Here is a 17,729-nt window from a genome sequence, read left to right as displayed (position 1 = left end):
AGTGAGCTAGAGAAAAGAAAATGTTATTCAGGAAATCATAAAGAAGAGAAAATACACTTATAGTACTGGATTGTATTGAAAAAAAATCTGCATGTAAGTGGACCCCCATGCAGTTCAAACCCCTGTTGTTCAAGGGTCAGCCATAAAGCAGCAAGTCTTGGGGTAGGGATTGGACTGCAGATATTTGTAAAGGCTCCCAGGGGTTTTGCGTGCGTAGCCAAGGATGACAGCTATTATGTTAGATGCAAAGATGAATGACTCTGTACTTCACATCCCCACCCCCAAACACACCCTGCTACAAACCTGTGATTTGGCTTTGCTCCCTGTCTCAGCAAACACCATTGACACCATGTAAACAAGGTACCTCTACAGGACCTTCTTGTTTCCATCTCCACATCCCCCTATAGTCTGTGAAGCCCACACATCAATGAGTGAAGGACATAGCTCTCACCAAAGGAAATCACATCTAGTAAACTTGAAGATTTTGATCTTGGCCAGGGTCAGACCTAGGGTTTCTTGATTCCCAAATAAGGCAGGCCAGCTGGTTGGAACAGTACCTTTTTCCTTCCCCTGGAACACTAATGTTTGCATGAACCCTCTGAGCAGGGCCCTGCTCTCAGGGTGCCGAGCCTTTGATTGGAGTTTGTGATCACCACCAGTTGCTTCTTGGCTTGACACCCACTGGAGGTCCTTGAGGGGACCATATTCAGGACTCTCAGAGTTTTTTGCACCCCATCAGTCTGAGAATCACCCGGCTAGAACCACTGCCAGAAGTTCACAGCTCTGGCCACCCATTAAAATCACCTGGGAAGCTGTGAAATGTCCCAATGCCAAGGCGACTGACTACAGACTGTTTACATCAGTCTCTGGGGCAGGGCTCAGACATCTGTAGCTACTAAAGCTCCTCCAGGTGGTTTCAGAGCAGGCAAGGCTGAGGCCTAATGGGCTTTCAGATCTCAAACATGAGTATTTTAAAAGCTTTCTGATTTTAACAGCCAGCTGAGGTTGTGAGACTGACCACAAAATAAGGGTCCCTGTGTCTTACTGTTCTTTAAGTAATGTAACAACAAACATCTATTAAGCGTTTACTATGTGCCTATCACTGTTTATGTGTTAACCCATTTTGTTTTTTACAACGCCAAATGAGGTAATAATTATAATAAGAGATAATGCTTAATTAGCACTGGGTATGCTCTAGGCACTGTGCTAAGCATTTTACCTACATTATTTATAGAAAAGGCAAACTGAGGCACAGAGAGGTTAAGTAATCTGTGAGGGGTCAAAGAATGTGAAGGATTTGCAACACTCATTCAGGTAACCCTGCTCCAGAGCCTGAGGACTTTGCCTAGGTGAAATATGGGTGACCTAGAGCGTGTGAGGGACTAGAAGCAAGGTCCTCAATGCCGTTGGTGAGATCTGACTGTGTACCACGTAATTCATTTCCTCAGAGGAGGAGCTTGACCTGAACTCAGAGCCTCTGGGTCAGCAGTTGGACAAGGGCTTCATCTCAGAGTAAAAAGGGGAGAACTTCTGGAGCTCTCCCCTAGGCATGGAGGAAAAACAAGTCTGCTTTCCATTTTTACTACCTGATAACTCAGAAAGCTTAAGGATTTAGGGCAAAGAAAAGTTGTTTGAAGAGCGCCATCTTTCTCACCTTCTGAATGGAGTGACTGCCCAAGCCAGGACCATGCATCCCCCTTCAGGGAGGCCCAGGGGCAGACAGCTGTGGATATTGGGCTGAGCACCATTACATGCGTTGCTGCCTTTCCAGCATCTATTCCCCTTGAATTGAAAATAGCTCCCCTAACTTTACTTTGAAAATACACTTCTCCTCTTCAGGCCATGTGGTCAGATGTGTTTCCCACCCTCCTTCCTGAGCCCAGGAAAGTGAGAACTTCACCTACACATGGCCACAGAATTTGTCGAGGGGTGAGCATGGCACCCAAGCCAGGCCAGTGAGATTCAGTTCTGGATCTTTGATGGATTAATTTAAAAACAGAAGTGTTAAAAAAAAACAAACAGAAATGTTCTTCCTGCTGAGGTCGCTGAGAACATCAGGTGGAAAGGAAATGCTGACAGCCGTCTTGATTCCACAAGGTGAGGGCCAGATTGTTGGCTCCTGAATCAGAGCCAGGACAGTCCTAAGTACAGCATTTTGGGACCTACCTGAATCTACCCTGTGTCACTCAGTGGTGGGAATCAATAAGCCACTTCCTTGATAAGCCAGTCTGAATTGGGTTTCTGACACATAGAACTGAAAAGGTTCTAATAGAGATATTCATCCCATTGTTGCTTTGTGTTAGCTATTTAATCTCTCTGGACCTTACTTTTCTCACCCATCCAATGAGAACAAAACCGTCAACCTCACACAGCCTCTGAACTAATTAAATAAGATGACTTATGTGAAGTGTGGGCAAAGGGTAGGTCCATAAGAGTTGTTAGATCCCTTCCCCTGGTTCCAAGTATAAAACTAAAATCTGGATCTAAGACCTGATAAGAATTAAGATGTAAAAGTGTAACAGAGTGAACCTTGCCTCAGAAAATAGAATATACATTGGCCCAAAAAGATCAGTCAGTAAGAATCAGAAAAATCAAATCCTAGTTAGAAAATTAGCAGATATATGAGCTATCTTAAAGAAATGCCAGCAACTTAAAATCAGAGGTAGAATGCATTGACCTGTCAGTGACTCCATCTTTTAAAAAGAAACACCAGAGAACTTGGCCTGCAGCCTGAGGAATTGAGGCTGAGGGGTGGAGGGACCAGGGGTGATTTCATGTCAGTCTTTTTCATGCAGGGTCTTTATTTACTAGTGTTGCTGTTGTTTTGTTGTTGTTGTTGCTATTGTTCCTATTACAGAAATGTTTCTTTCATTCCAAAGTATTTACTTTTCAGTCTCTCTGGAAACTTACACAGATATCAAGAACAAAATCGGTCAACTCTAGTTTAAAAAATAGCAATTTTAAAGGCAGCATTTTGAGTTCATGGAAACTTTGAAGTGGGGCTCACTAGAGATTTTAAGTTCAATCATTAATTGAATGAAGGCTCAAAATGTCATTTGACCTCAGAGTCACAGAGCTAGTATATGGTGTGGGAGAATTTCAGTCCAGTTGTGTGGAGCCAGAATCATTCTGGTTGGGTCTTCTGAAGGATGCCCTGAGAAGGTGTTGGTCCTGTGTGGAAGACCCCAAGGCCCGAGAAGTTTAAGTAGCTGGCCTGAGACAGCTGGTAGCAGTCATGTCCTGTGATGGCAGAGTGTGGTATTATTTATTTAAAAAGGCATTGTTGGGACACATGGGTGGCTTAGTGGATGAGCATCTGTCTTCGGCCGAGGGTGTCATCCCAGGGTTCTGGGATCGAGTCCCACATCGGGCTCCCTGAAAAGAGCCTGCTTCTCCCTCTGCCTATGTCTCTGCCTCCCTCTCTCTCTCTCTCTCTCTCTCTCTCTGTGTTTCTCCTGAATAAATAAATAAAATCTTTTTAAAAAAATAATTAATTAATTAAATTAAAGGGGCACCTGGGCGGCTCAGTCAATTAAGCATCTGACTCTTGGTTTCGGCTCAGGTCATGATCTCATGGGTCATGGGATCAAGCCCAGTATCTGGCTCCACGGTCCATGGGGAGTCTGCTTAAAGATTCTTTCCCTCTGCCTCAACCCCTGCTCGAGTTCTTTCTCTTAAATAAGTAGGTAAGTAAGTGAGTGAGTGAGTGAGTAAGTAAGTAAATAAATACATACGTACATACATACATTGTCTCCCAGGCCCAAGGGGCTCTGAATCTGGACAGACTGCTGGAATGTGTGGTTGGTCCTTCTTAGGACAGACTGATGGAATGTGTGGTCCTTCTTAGGACAGATCTTCTTTTATGGGCAACGGGAGGGCCTAGGAGTCTTGTTAGCAGGATAATAGCCAAGGAAGTCCAGGAGAGTGTATAATGTCATGGTCTAGCACTTGGATTCTGGTGTCAGACCAGCTGAATTCACATCTTCCTTGCACCTCTTCACCCTTTCCAGTGGTGTGATTTTGAACAAATTGTTGGACCTTTCTGTGCCTCACACTGAGATAGGGAAACTGAAGAATCTGCTTTTTGCTCCTTTTCCTGCTTCCATCCTTGTTAGGGCCGGCACCCTCACCCCACTTTACTCGTGCCTGTGCAAATAGAATATGCCCTCCTTGTAAGGGACAAGGAATTAGTTATTTTTCTAAAATAGATAACATTTAAGGAAAGACAGGGTAAGAATGACCAGAGGAAGCCATCATATGTGTATTCCAGACTACAGGTGCTAGGCATGTCAAAGCCAGGGCCCTCTGGCTCCAAGAAATAATACCTGGACCTTTGTCTGTGTTCTAACTGGTTCCTGAATGCCTGAGGAGACACATACACCATCCTCAATAAAAACATCAGACCCTGAACAAAGACTAGACTCATGCTTCTATCTTTTTCGAGTCTCCCAAACAACTCTGCCTGTATCTGCTCTGTCTATATCTTCAATAAATGCTTATCTTACTTCCTGCTGGTTCACATTTGATTTCCATCTTACATAAAGCCAAGAACCCCTTTGGCTAGTCCTGGGGGACTCCTTCTGGATCCTAGATCCTTCAGTATCAATACTCCCCACCTGTGACGTGGCGATAGTATTTAGTAGTGTTTGGCATAAAGTATGTGCCCAATGAGAGTAAGCTCATCTGATTAGTTGAAGTCCATTTAGCAATCATGTATGGTGCATCTACTATGTGTCATGACCTGTATCAAGGCACAGGAGACTCAGAAAGGGTCAGGACAGACATGCTCTCTGCTCTCATGGAAAGCAGCTAGAAAGGCACGTGGGGAACACTAACATTAGATAAGCTGGACACAAATATGCTGAGTGTTATGAGAGGGAAAAAGTTGGATGCTGTGAAACCCTCTCCGAGGCTGGAGGCCAGGGCAGGCCTCCATGAGGCAGGGATGTTTGAGTGGAGGTCAGAAGGAAGAGTGCACTGGATCCTTGGAGGACAGGATATGAGAAGCATACAGCACCACGCAGGTAGAACCAGGCACTGGTTGTGTATTCAGCAGAGGGCAGGGAGGACTGGGCCCAGCTGGGATCTCTGGACAGACAGTCTCTCTCAATAGTCCCTCCCAGTGAGGTGTGCATTCCAGTCCTGGCAAAACTCTCAAGTGTCTGAGTTTTGTGTTTCCCACAAAGCAAAAGGTTTTATGATGTTCCACATGATATAACAGGCCCAGCTAGCACTTTCCTGAGTGGGCTTTATAGGTTAGGACTTCCCTCATTTGTGCATTTCTTGCAGGCAGGTTGTCTGCATTTTTATCTTTGAAAAGCATCTTCAGAGAGCTTATTGTCTAATAGGAGAGATGTGTGGGCATCCATTCAGGAGGCTCTCAGAGGGTATTCTAGTGTGTGTGTGTGTGTGTGTGTGTGTGTGTGTGTGTGTGTGTGTGTTGGAGAGAGAGAGAGAGAGAGAGAGAGAGAAACCATAGCAGATGTTGTGGGTCACCCAGCTTGGTGATGGGCCTGACCTACTTTAACTATTGGAGGATCTATCACCAGAGGGGATACCAGTGGCAAACGGCTCTCAAATGGTTGTTGCAGCTGAACAGCAAAGAAGTGTTGGGATCTGGCAGGGCCGTGCCTCCTGCGGGCATTTACAAGACAGCCAATTGAATGCGGCCCATTCCCTCTCTAGGCCTGGCTCTGAGGTTGCCTAACGACTCAGGACTGGGGTCTGATGAAGAAGGAATCCCCAAAGACCAAGGCTCTGAGATGGAACCCAGAATGAATGAGAAGATTCCTTTGGATTTTCCTCTGTGTGCTTTGGTTTCCTCATCTGTAGAGAAAGACATTATTAATACCTTTTGCAAAGAGTCGCTTTGAAGATGAAATGAATTGACACAGGGATCCCTGGGTGGCACAGCGGTTTAGCACCTGCCTTTGGCCCAGGGCGTGATCCTGGAGACCCGGGATCGGATCCCACGTCGGGCTCCCAGTGCATGGAGCCTGCTTCTCTCTCTGCCTGTATCTCTGCCTCTCTCTGTCTCTCTCTATCTCTCTGTGTGACTATCATAAATAAATAAAAAATTAAAAAAAAAAAAAGAAATGAATCGACACATGTGGAGTGCTTAGAAGAGGGCCAGGTACATAGTAAGGGCCTGATAAGTGCTATTGTTACTATTGCCACTGTTTTTCTTGTTATTATGGTTTTGCTGGAGTTGCTGCTGCCAACCTTCACTTTTCCCTGTCCTTGCCATTAACCCCCTCAAGCCCGAGCCTGGGGCAGGGGGTGGTCAGTGGACTTCACCTGAGAAGGTCCAGGCCTTGTAGCCTTGGATAGGAAAAGTCCTATAGATTGAGCCTTCTCTGAATCTGTAATGACAACACTATGTAGCCTCTATCTCCAAACCCAGAACATGTGCACCTTTGAAACAACCTAGAGCTCAGAGCTCAGTGACCCCATCAGGTCTTGGCAGGGATGTCTGTAGCACCTCAGAGGCCATCCCCAGAGCAATAGGGCCATGAAAAACATGAGCTTTGATGTTGGAGGAAATAGGGAATTAACTGAATTTATACTCGTGTTTCTAAATTTCTGACAGCAAAGTTTGTTATGATTTACACACTGCTGCTCTTAGCATCAGATTTAGCTCTTGTACCTGACCCAGAACATTTGTGATTTACAAATTGGAAAATAAATGCATCCTGAGATAATCTTACAACCACTCCAATAAATTCTTCATCAGTGGCTCTCAGCTCTTAGCCACTTCCCTTGCATTTGGCTGTTCTGTGAGTTATAGGTGAGTAAATCCTATTTTATAGAGCTCTGTTCCAGCAGATATATTCAGCTCATTTGCCTCTCCTGAAGATATGAGCTTGTGCATTTTATTAGAATTACTGGAGGAGGGGATCCCTGGGTGGCACAACGGTTTGGCGCCTGCCTTTGGCCCGGGGCGCGATCCTGGAGACCGGGGATCGAATCCCACGTCCGGCTCCCGCGTGGAGCCTGCTTCTCTCTCTGCCTGTGTCTCTGCCTCTCTCTCTCTCTCTCTGTGTGTGACTATCATAAATAAATAAGAATTTTTAAAAAAGCCATATTTAAAAAAAAAATTACTGGAGGAGTGTGTGGACTATTTGGCAGGTCAGATTTTCTTGCTGAAATCCCTCCTTCCCCAGAATACCAAGTGCCTTCTTCCCCATCAGTCTGTATCTTGTCCCCTGTGAGCCCCTTCCAGCCTGTCTTTTATCCTCTGGCAACTGATTACCTGTTGTGCTTGCTGCTCCAGCAGAAGCCTACTTTGCAGCATTTCCTGGGCTAAATTCCAGCCTGAAGGGGCTTTGCCTCTGCCTTTGAGATTAGCAGGTTCAGTGCATGGCCACCTGAATGCACACAGAATTCCTTTTTCTAAGTAACTCCCAAGACCTGAGCTTTCCAACATTTGTAACTTTAAACCTCAATCCACCTAGGGGAGAGGGGGAGTCTCAGAAGAGACTTTGAAAAGCACACCTTGGTCCTGACCAGAGTCTCCATTAGCCCACTGTCACTGGTTGCATTCACCGGGAGCTTAGCCTATTAGCCATGGACTCAGAATGGGAAAACAAAAATATTAATTTTTTTTTTTTATGATAGTCACACACACAGAGAGAGAGAGAGAGAGACAGGCAGAGGGAGAAGCAGGCTCCATGCACCGGGAGCCCGACGTGGGATTCGATCCCGGGTCTCCAGGATCGTGCCCTGGGCCAAAGGCAGGCACTATACCGCTGCGCCACCCAGGGATCCCGGGAAAACAAAAATATTAGCCATACTGGATTGAATAATGTCCTTCAAGAATTCTTGTCCTTTCCAGAACCTCATTGTTGATGATGTCATCATTGATGTTATTAGTTAGGGTAAGGTCATGCTGGAGTTGGAGGGTCCCTTAATGCAATATGACTGGTGTTCTTATAAGGAGAATAGAGAGACACAGAGATAAACACACACACACACACAAACACACACACAGAGGGAAGTTGATGTGAAGGCTTACAGGGAAAACGTCATGTGACTATAGAGGTAGGGATTGGAGCAATAAAGATACAAACCAAGGAGCAGGAGGGATTGCCTGCAACCACTGGACACAAGGAGAGAAGCATGGAACTGATTCTCCCCCTGGATCCCAAGAAGGAGCTGGCCAGTGGACACCTTTATTGTGGACTGTGAGAGAATAGATTTCTGTTGGCTTAAGTGACCAGATTTTGGTACTTTGTTATGGCAGCCCTAGGAAATTAATACATTGGCACTTTTACATGAGTGAGAGATGAGCATCAGCCAGGGTGGCTGAGATTTTTTCATTGCAGATCTGAATGCAAAAACTCTGTTCTTCTTGTGCTCCTTGGTCTGGGAACCCCTGGGGCTGGAGGTTGCTGGGGGTTGACAAGGCTGGGGTTTCTCAAATGGTGGGTCTTAATTCACTGGTGGATTGCAAGATGAATATAGACCTTCATTTTACCAAACCAAACAAAATAAAATAGAATCATGTAGCGGAGAAAGAAAACAATCCTAGTGTACTACACATAGTACATTTACTTCAAATATATGTATTTATGATGCTTTCTATACATGTTTAAAAACATATGGGTTGTGGTCAAAAAAGCTTGAAAAAACTTAGGCAGAGCTTTTGTCTTTCATCTTCACAACAAATTCTTTGAAATATGTTGTATTACCTCAAATTTTATGAATCAGAAGAATACAGCTCAGAGCTCACATAGCTTGTCTATATAGTAAGTGGTAAAGATGGGAAATGAATGCAGAACTGTCCCATATTTGCACTTTCCCCCCATCCCACCCTGCTGCTACCCAGATTGAAGAGCTGAATTGGAACTAAACAGGACTTTGGCCTTGGACTAACATGGTAATTAAGGTGTTATGCTGTGCTATTTTCCTAGTTCCCCCAAGGTAGATGGAGATGCCAATGGCCAAGGTGGCTCAGCAAGCTGCTGCCCCTTGGCCCTAGAACCAGGAAATCGGTCACTCGAGGCACAGCTGAATGGACTTAGCTTTACCCCAAGAGCTCAACTATGAAAGGGACTCAAAAGGAATTTAATAGTTTGCTTTAGGTCCAGGGGAGTGGACTGCCTCTCCTGGGTAGCCTCTCTTCAGCCCTAGAGCTTGGGATTGGTTAATTTTTGCCCTGGGTCACAAAGAGTTGGCAAGGAACATTTGCATCTTAAAAGAGAATTCCACAAGAGAGCCTGCTTACTCCAAATACTAAATAACAAATGCTTGGCTTTCAGGAATGATGTCTCCTTGAAGATTAAGTTATTCCAGCTATCAACAACATTTGGTCAACCTAGACTCCCTCCCAAAAAAGAACTGAATTTCATTTAGTGCCCCATATATGTCGCCTATGCGAGTGTGTCTAAGTGGAGTTTGGGTATAGAATGTTTGGAAGAGAGGAAGAGTGGGTCCATTTAGGAATGCATGTCCATAATTTAATATTAACATCTGTTAGGCTCATCCTCACCCCAAGCATACCATTTTTGTGTTTCTGCTCATTCTGTTTCACTACTGCCTAGTGATAACATACGAAGATAGAAAGGAACATGAGATTACTTCAATATACCTGTATTTATTGGAGAGGGTCTTAGAAAGAGGAGACCATTAAATATTTACTTTAAGCGATGCCCAAGGATTTGGGCCTCAAGCACTGAGGAGAGCTCAAGCAGGATGTATAAGCTTTCTGATTGGAGGGCAAGAGCCACATAATCCAGGCACCCTCTAGTTCACTTCCTTTGCAAAGTCCCAATAAAATGATTTCCCATCTCCCCAGGCTTGGCAAATAAGATTGAATGGGGGTTGGGTGGTGATGTGGGGAGCCAGGGTCACCAACCTGGCGGGGTAAGATGAGGGTTGTTTCTAAAAGTGCCATCAAAATGGCCACCTCCACATGTAATCACTTTGAGACCTTAGTGCTCTTTTGCTGTTTCATCTTCTACCAGAATGATATGTTAAAGAGTCTCAGAAAGATCCAATAACTCTAAATGCTACATTGCTGTAAATAGCTCCAAAATCCTCTGAAAGCACTAACCTCTTCCTAGACACCAAAATTGCTTTGCAGGTAGATGCATTTATACCATACTTTTTTTTTTTAATTTTTTTTTTTATTTATTTATGATAGTCACAGAGAGAGAGAGAGAGGCGCAGAGACACAGGCAGAGGGAGAAGCAGGCTCCATGCACCGGGAGCCCGACGTGGGATTCGATCCCGGGTCTCCAGGATCACGCCCTGGGCCAAAGGCAGGCGCCAAACCGCTGCGCCACCCAGGGATCCCTATACCATACTTAATAACAACAAAATGTGTTCACATGTGTTCTCATGTGAGGTAGACAAAGATTACTATTTTTTTTCTCTTATTTATTCAATTAATGTTACTTTAATTTCACCTCCTGTGAAATGTACATATCTGAAGTGCCCAGTCAGATGACTTGAAGCATATAACTCATATATCTATTAAGTTAGGGAGCCGTTATACCACCCAGAAAGCAACCTTGCATTTCTCTTTGTAGTCCAGCAAGCATTTCCCCACCAGCAAGGAGCTTCATTTATCATTCCAGATTGATGTTGCCAGTTGTAGAACTTCATATAAGTGGAATCATACAAGATGTACTCTTTTGTGCCTGGCTTCTTTTGTTCAGGATAATGTTTTTGACTTTCATGCCTGTTGCTAACAACTAGTAAGTTGTTCTTTTCATTCCTGAGTCATATTCTTTGTATGGATATTCTATACTTTGTTTCCCCATTAGATAGATATCCTAATTGTTTCTAGTGTTTAGCTAGAAACACTAATGAATAAAACTATTATGAACATTCTGTCCAGTTATTTTTTGTAGACATATGTTTTTTATTTCTCTTGCCATAATACTTAGGAATGAAATATGCTGGGTTATAAGAGAAATACATGTTTAATTTTTATAAGAAACTGCCAAAAAGTTTTCCAGAGTGGTTTTATCATTTACACTCCCACCAGTTATGAATGAATGTTCTGGTTATTCCACATATCATATTTGCTACACATACTCTCACTATATATATGTGTTACTATGTTAATGTGGTTAAGTATGTTCTTGATAATTCTAAATTAACCTTGAATTTCTAAGTTAAAACCCACTTGCTCATGATGTGTTATTTTACATGTCACTGAATTCTATTTGCTTGTATTTTCTTAGGGATTTTGTTTCTGTGCATATAAATAATATTGTCTGAGATTTTTCTTTCATGTAGCATACTTGTCAGGCTTCAGTATCTACATAATTTGAGCCAGGAAGTATTTATTTCTTTATTTTCTGAAAAAAATGATGTAAGATTGGTGTTATTGCATTCTCAGATGCTTGATATAGTTCACCAGTGTTTTCTTTAAGGAAATGTTTTTAGTTAAGTTCAATTTCTTTGGCAAATAAGAGAAAATTTAGATTTTCTATTTCTTCTAGGTTCAGTTTAATATATGTCTTTCAAGGAATTTATTCATCTTACACAAGATGTTGAATTTATTGGTATAAAATTTTCATGATCTGGGAAACGAACTAAGGGTGGTGGAAGGGGAGGTGGGCAGGGAGTGGAGGAGACTGGGTGACGGGCACTGAGGTGGACACTTGACGGGATGAGCACTGGGTGTTATTCTGTATGTTGACAAATTGAACACCAATAAAAAATAAATTTATAAAAAATAAAATAAAATTTTCATGATATTCCTGTATTATAATCTTTTTACTGTCTGTAATGTTTGTAGGGATGGTTGTGGTGATGGTTCCACTTATATTTCTGAGATTTGCAATTCCCCCCTTCTTCAGTAGCATGGTAATGGAGTTATCAATTGTATTAATATTTTTAAAAAATAACTTTTGATTTCATTGATTTCCTCTATTGTTTGTTTTCTCTTTTATTATTTTCTTTCATATTTCTTTCCTTCTGTTTTTCAACTTTGTCAATTTGCTCTTTTCCCTCATAACTCCTTAGGATGGTATTTATATCATTAATTTTAAATCTTTCTTCTTTTCTTTTTTTTTTTTTAATTTTTTTTATTTATTTATGATAGTCACACAGAGAGAGAGAGAGGCAGGGACACAGGCAGAGGGAGAAGCAGGCTCCATGCACCGGGAGCCCGACGTGGGATTTGATCCCGGGTCTCCAGGATCGCGCCCTGGGCCAAAGGCAGGCGCCAAACCGCTGTGCCACCCAGGGATCCCTAAATCTTTCTTCTTTTCTTATGTAATCAGTTAAATCTATTATTTCCCTCTAACCACTCCTTTGATTCCATTTAACAAATGTTAAAATATGTAGTATTTTATATTGTCATTCACTTAAAATATTTATTTCTTTTGTGATTTCTTCTTTGGCTCCTAGCATATTTAGAAATATATAGTGCATTGCTAAATATTTAGAGATTTCTAAATATTACTATTGATTTCTAATTTAATTCCATTGTGGTCAAAGATGATACTCCTGTGATTTCAGTACTTTATCATCTATCTTGGTAAATGTTCCATTTGTGCCTGAAATGAGTATGCATTTGTGTTGGATATTGTGTTCTACAAGTGTCAGTTAAGTTGATTGATATTGTTCTGTCAATGCTAAAAGGAGTATTAACATATCTAATTATAATTATGGATTCATCTATTTCTGTCTTTAGTTCTGTCACTTTTTCTCTGAATGTATTTTGAAGCTCTTTAATTAAAAGCACACACATTGTTATATCTTCTTGATGAATTGACCCTTTAATCATTATGAAATGTTCCTCTTTGTGGTAATATTCCTTAAAAACTCAAGCTTTCTTATTGTTCCTGTTTGCATATCTTTCCCTTTCTTTTAGCTTCTCTGTGTTTTTTCTTTTTAAAGTATGCATCCTATAAATAGTGTATAGTTGAATCTTGTATTTTGTATCTAGTTTGACAAGCTCTACTTATTAACTGAAATGTTTAACCAACTTTGCTATTTGGTTTCTATTTGTCACATCCATTCCCTGGTTATTTTTTCTTTATTCTCTCCTTTTGAATTATTGAACAATTGTTAGTGTACCAATATATTTCCTTCATTGACTTTGGGTTTTGTGGAGGTTACTCTAGAGATTAAAATATGCATTCTTTATTTGTTGTAGTCTATCTTCTTAATATTATATGACTTCACATAAAATTTAAAATCCTACAATAATATTCCCTTATTTCTATTACATCCTTGTGCTATTTTTACTAGATTTTAATTTTAAATATGTTATAGGCCCCCTAATATATTCTTAATATTTTTTGCCTTAAAAAGTCAATTATCTTCAAAGAAATTTAAAGGACAAAAAAAATTATATTTACCACTCCTTTTCATTCTTTTGCATAGATTTTGGATTCCCATCTGCTTTCACTTACCTTTAGTCAGATGAACTTCATTTAACATTTATGGTAGTACATTGTGTTAATTCTTTCAGTCTCTGTTTACTTTGAAAATATTATAGTTTTACTTTTCTTAAAAGGATATATTTACTAGAAATAGGATTCTAGGTTGGTGGTTTTTCTTCAGCATTTTAAAGATGCCATTCCATCTGTAGTTATTCTTACTGTTCTATATCAATGAGTGTTTTTCATCTGCTTGGCTTTAATATTCTATCATTGATGTTTGGAAGTTTTACTAACTTATGGCAAGATGTAGTCTTTTTATTTATAAAACTCAGTATTTGTTAAGCTTGTTGAATCTGAAGTTTTTGGGTTGATATATTTCATCAAACTTGGAAAGTTTTCTACATTATGTTTTCCATTTTGGGGGGCACTAATATCTCTTGTCTCTCCTTCTCAGTCTATATTTATTCATATTGGAAATATATGTCATTTCTCTGTTGAAAGCTCCATCTGTTTTCTTATTATAGCCAGATTTTCCTTATAAAACTTTGAACAAATATTTAACAGTTAAATTTCTTGTCTGCTAATTCCATTATCTGTGTCATCTCTTTGTCTGCTTCTAATGACTGTTATTCTCCTAGTGTTAGGACATATTTCTCTCTATTTTCCTAGTGAGTTTTGATCGTATGCTGTGCACTAAGTATATAAAGTATGTTAAGGGCCCAAATTATATTTTCTTCTTTAAAGAGTGTTACATTTTTTTGACAGGCAGTTAATTTATTGACAACATGGCTCAGTTTTAGGCTTTAGTATGAAAAACTAAGAGTTGGTAGGATAAGAAAGAGTAGTTCTTAATTTAGGGCATGGCTTTTCTGGGGTCCTAGCTGAATGTCTAGAATATTCAGTGCAGTTGCTCCCCTTTGGCAACTTCCAGCATTTACCAACATTGCGCCATCTCTGATATTTCCACTAAGTTCCCAGCTTCCAGTAGTTGTTCTCTGCCAGACCTTGTGGAGTCTGACCTGTGCATATGTAGCATTGGTCCATGGGTTCATGGACAAATGGGTGCAAGAAGTCTGTTATGCATATTTCTGGGATTTTTGTTTTCCCTGCAGAGCTTCCTCTTCTTGGTAACCTGCCTGTCAAATTCCACCTTCCTCATCAATACCAAACTCTCATCTTCTTTCTCCATCTAATGAGAGCACCACTCTCTATTTCAGTTCCACATCCATACCATGACTTTAAAAATGTTCTTTGGCATAAATATGAACTTATTCCATGTGTTCTTCTTTCAAGAGCCACAGCCTTGCAGTTTCTGTTGTCCAATGACTGAAAGCAGTTGTTTCAATTTTTTTCAGGTTTCATAGGACTTAGAGTAAGAAAATAAGTCTTATTCCCAATATTGCATCATGGTCTGAACTAGAAGCCTCTACTAGTCCCTGTTTTACAGATGGGAGCATAAAGACTTATAAACTCCATATGTTGCTACCCAGTGAAGGTCATTCAAGCTGCAAGTGTCATAATTCTGACCAGAGCCCTGATTCTACCTTAATTTTCAAATCTCTCTGTACCACATTTCACCTTATATCAGAGCATAGCAGTTCAGACAGTGGGAGCCTCCTGTTGTGCCTGGTATGTGCTGTACTAGTACTTCAATCTCTCGGAGACTGGATGGCCAAGTGTACCAGGCAGGCTGAGGTCTTGCAGGCCTGGGTTGGAATCAGATCTTCCATGTACAAACTAATGCCAAGCATCTTCACATCCATCCCCTCATTTCTTTATCTATATAAAGAGGATAAAAACACTCACCTTTGTGAGGGATATACCATAATCAAATATTCAGAACTCAGGATTGTGTCTGGCATGGAGACATACTCCATAAATGTGAGCCAACCCCAATTAGATTCTGTAAATTGGGGGTTGGCAACTAACGAATGCTGTTCTATCTCTTTCTATGCACATGGCAAGCCTGAGTTGTTTTGTTTATGAAAGCATTTTGAGGCAACAGCCCTTGGTGAGTCCCAGGTGTTATTAATATCTCTGAATCACTATGCAGTTCTATAAATACCTTTTCTTCCTCTAGCTATGTTATTTTTTCCCCTTATCTCACTAAAATGTAAGTCAGCAATGAAGTTATGAATTACCAGCTCCCTTATTCTCTGTTCTGTAATTAAGGAAGTGCTAGGTAAGAGTGCTTACTGAGGAAAGGGATGGGTGTGGGTTAGTGGTGAGGGTGGTGTGAATGCTAGAGGCTGCCTACTGATAGGCACTACCATGATGGAGTCCACTATGGAAGCAAGCAGCTTAGAGGAGCAGAGGTGGCTACCCAAGGACTAAAGGGTATAACCTGTCAGCCCATGAGGATACTCTGTGAGACTTTCAGTCTTGTCAAAAGCCAGTTTCCCAACCTGGCTAGCACTTTGTTTTAAGCCTTAACATTTCATTAGCGTCTCTTTTTGCTTATACATGCCTACTAAAATCAACCAGCCATCTCTTTCATTTTTCCCCTGAGCTCATTACTTTAAGTTGGGGAGGGGAGATCTTCAGCAGAATTTGATCCTTTACAGATATCCAAGTGCTTAGGACCAAGGCAGGAAATCTTGTAAGACTACTTTGCCTCCAATCCCATTGATTCTTCAAAACCCTACATCATGAAAAATGTTGTTAGGAAGTATAGTTAAAACATAAATATAGGAAAAAACATAGCTTCTGATTTAAAAAAAAAAAACCCTCTTTATTTTTTTTTCTTTGACCAACAATTACTCCTAGGTTCTTAGAAAGAGAGAATTGTATCCATTAAAGGAAATTGTGGAAAGAAGTTGTAAAATAATCTTCTATGGGGAGGTTTTTGAACATGGGGGATTTTAGAATTAAACAGACATGAGTTCCTATTCAAGTCTGCCCTCCTTACATGTTTATAGCAAGGACATGAAGACCTATAGAGCCTGTGGTAAACCCAGAGTTGGACCCTGTCAAACTGGCTTGAGTAGCTGCTCTTAACCACCTCACTATGCTGAGAATTTAAAAATAAATAAGAAACCTGTCTATAAAATCTGAGTCACACAGATCTTTCTTTTGTCTTATTAGCAAACCAAGTGTAAGGAGACAGGACAATATGTGCCAGCTCTAGAATGTGACTTAATATGGCCCTTACAGAGGAGTTACTTGATTTATCCCAGTCCTGACACTAGGGAGGACCCTTTACATAGGAACAAGATTATATTCCAACTGGGAAGAAAGTGTGAATAGGAAAATAATGTAAAAATCATAAGCTGGGAATTTCCAAAATGACAGAATGAGGAGCTCAGTGGGCCCTCTTCCCAACAAAACCATCACTTAATTGGAGAAGTTTTTTTTTTAAAGATTTTATTTATTTATTTATGAGGGGGGGGAGTTGAGAGAGAGAGAGAGAGAGAGAGAGAGGCGAGACATAGGCAGAGAGAGAAGCAGGCTCCATGCAGTGACTCAATCTTAGGACTCCAGGATCATGCCCTGAGCTGAAGGCAGACGCTTAACCACTGAGCCACCCAGGCATCCCAAGAGAAGATTTAAAAGCAGGAATTAAATTACCTAAAAGTCTCTTAAAACTGTCATAAGAACATACAGAAAATGAAAAAACATTCATTCAAAAAATCTACTAAATCCCAAGAATAACTAAGAGCCAATGGCATTTGAGCCATGACCTGCTCATCCCTCAACCTCTTTCCAGTTACTTCTTAGATGCTCTATACAGGCAAGCCCAGCCAAGAATATGGAGGCTCCCTCTCTGCCCAGGTCCCCAATCCAGGGCTGCAGTCTCACCCTGAGCAGGAAGGAGGGCAGGTCACTCTCATTTCTCATCTCCTCCAGTCTCATGTTTGCAATAGCTCTATTCCTGTTAGCTGTGGCCAAGAGACCAACCAGTGTGCAGAAGCATCACAAGGAACTTAATCACAGCCTCTGACTAAACACTGACTGAACAGCAAACTTCTGTGATCTAGAGGCAACTTTTATAAAGCCAGACATAACAAAATACCATTTACACCCCTGGCAGTCTGGAAGACTTTATGCATGCCTAATGCTCTGCCCTCTCAGCTATGATTAGGAAGACACCATTCAAGCTGCTACTCTTTGGCTGAACAAGGGGCAAAATCACAAACTCCTTGAACTGTGATAGCAATCTTCCAAGCCACAAACATAATAAAGGATTAAAAAATATAACAGATAAAGAGAACTTAAGCACAACTTTTGACCGATAAATGTTTTGTAATGACACAGAGCAACCCATAGATAGGTAAACTAAAAGATAAAAACAAGGCAAAAAATTAGAGCAAGAACATTAGAGGCTTCCCAGTGCATAGAAAATAGATGTCACAGAATTAATTCAGCCAAGCCCCTAAACAAATG

At 41.1% G+C, this 17,729-nt stretch overlaps 2 long non-coding RNA genes across 4 annotated transcripts in view; one reads left to right on the top strand and one right to left on the bottom strand.

Moving 5' to 3' along the window:
- Positions 1-17,729, top strand: part of LOC144323058 (uncharacterized) — a 122,145-nt gene that overhangs the window by 58,623 nt on the left and 45,793 nt on the right. The window lies entirely within an intron of this gene.
- On the bottom strand, positions 2,972-5,790 carry LOC144323057 (uncharacterized). The gene is made up of 3 exons (XR_013388601.1): positions 5,523-5,790; positions 3,747-4,146; positions 2,972-3,240 (listed from the first exon to the last, which is right to left on the bottom strand). It is a non-coding gene; the product is annotated as an uncharacterized LOC144323057 (long non-coding RNA).

The sequence above is a fragment of the Canis aureus genome, chromosome 11 (assembly GCF_053574225.1).
Source record: "Canis aureus isolate CA01 chromosome 11, VMU_Caureus_v.1.0, whole genome shotgun sequence".
Classification (NCBI taxonomy): Eukaryota; Metazoa; Chordata; class Mammalia; order Carnivora; family Canidae; genus Canis; species Canis aureus.
Note: the sequence above shows the minus strand (reverse complement) of the source record. Positions and strands in the feature narration are given on the sequence as shown.